The sequence below is a fragment of the Spermophilus citellus genome (assembly GCF_964194105.1).
Source record: "Spermophilus citellus genome assembly, chromosome: 10".
NCBI classification, from domain to species: Eukaryota; Metazoa; Chordata; class Mammalia; order Rodentia; family Sciuridae; genus Spermophilus; species Spermophilus citellus.
Window position 1 is genome coordinate 5,176,233 of NC_138197.1, and position 1,267 is coordinate 5,177,499.

General features: G+C 40.4%; 1 pseudogene across 1 annotated transcript; it reads left to right on the forward strand.

Moving 5' to 3' along the window:
* Positions 1-288: 288 nt before the first annotated feature.
* On the forward strand, positions 289-668 carry LOC308658944 (huntingtin-interacting protein K-like; annotated as a pseudogene). The gene has a single exon. The product of its transcript is annotated as a huntingtin-interacting protein K-like (transcript).
* Positions 669-1,267: the final 599 nt, after the last annotated feature.

The following is a 1,267-nucleotide window of genomic DNA, read 5'->3' on the forward strand; positions in this document are numbered from 1 at the left end:
AGCACACTCTTCCTCTGGCCTGGAATATAACACAGTTGCACCAGAAGCTTAGTGCATCAGTCAAATGAAAAAGTTTCTGCACTCTGTGTCGTCTTGTCAGAATGCCTATGATAAAAATCTGAAAGATAGGGGCTGGGGTTCTGACTCAGTTATAGAGTACTTGCCTAGAACATGGGAGGCACTGGGTTTAAGCATCAGAACCACATAAAAATAAAGAAAATAAAAGTTATTTGTTTATCTATGACTAGTGAATAAATAAATAAAATGTTTATATTAAAAAATAAAAATATGGCGACTGAGGAGGACGTGGAACTGGAGTTGGAAACCGAGACCAGCGGCCCCGAACGGCCCCCGAGAAGGCACAGAAGCATGACAGTGGTGCGGTGGACCTGGAGCGGGTCACCGACTATGCGGAGGAGAAGGAGATCCAGAGTTCCAATCTGGAGACGGCTATGTCCATGATCCGAGATAGAAGGTCTCGGGAGCAGAAAGCCAAACAAGAACGGGAGAAGGAACTGGCAAAGGTCACTATCAAGAAAGAAGATCTGGAGTTGATAATGACAGAGATGGAGATTTCTTGAGCAGCAGCAGAGAGAAGCTTGCGGGAACACATGGGAAAAGTGGTGGAGGCTCTTATTGCTCTGACCAACTGATATGTACTTTTTCAGGCATATTTACAGGATTAACTTATTGCAATAAAGACTTTTTTTGCAAAAAAAAAATAAATAAAATAAATAAAAAATAAAAATCAGAAAGATAGTAGGTACCCCAGAACATATATGCATGGATATAAAGACTCAGTTGTGAAAATGCTAGTGGGAATATAAATTGTATAAAGCTATTTTTGAAAATGATATTAAGGTTCTTCAGTAAGTTGAAATAAAAATGCCACATGAGGGGCTGGGGATGTGGCTCAAGCGGTAGCGCGCTCGCCTGGCATGCGTGCGACCCGGGTTCAATCCTCAGCACCACATACCAACAAAGATGTTGTGTCCGCCGAGAACTAAAAAATAAATATTAAAAATTCTCTCTCTCTCTCTTTCTCTCTCTCTCTCTCTCTCTCTCTCTCTCTCTCTCTCTCTCTCCCTCCCCCCCCCTCTCACTCTCTCTTTAAAAAAAATGCCACATGATTCAGTAGTAGTAATTCTGGGTATGTATCTAAAAAAATTGGAGTAACTACATCATAGAAAACAGTACAATTATATTTTCATTGTAGTATTTTTCACAGAATCTGGTAAAAGAACTGAAGTATCTTTAAGGTAAATGA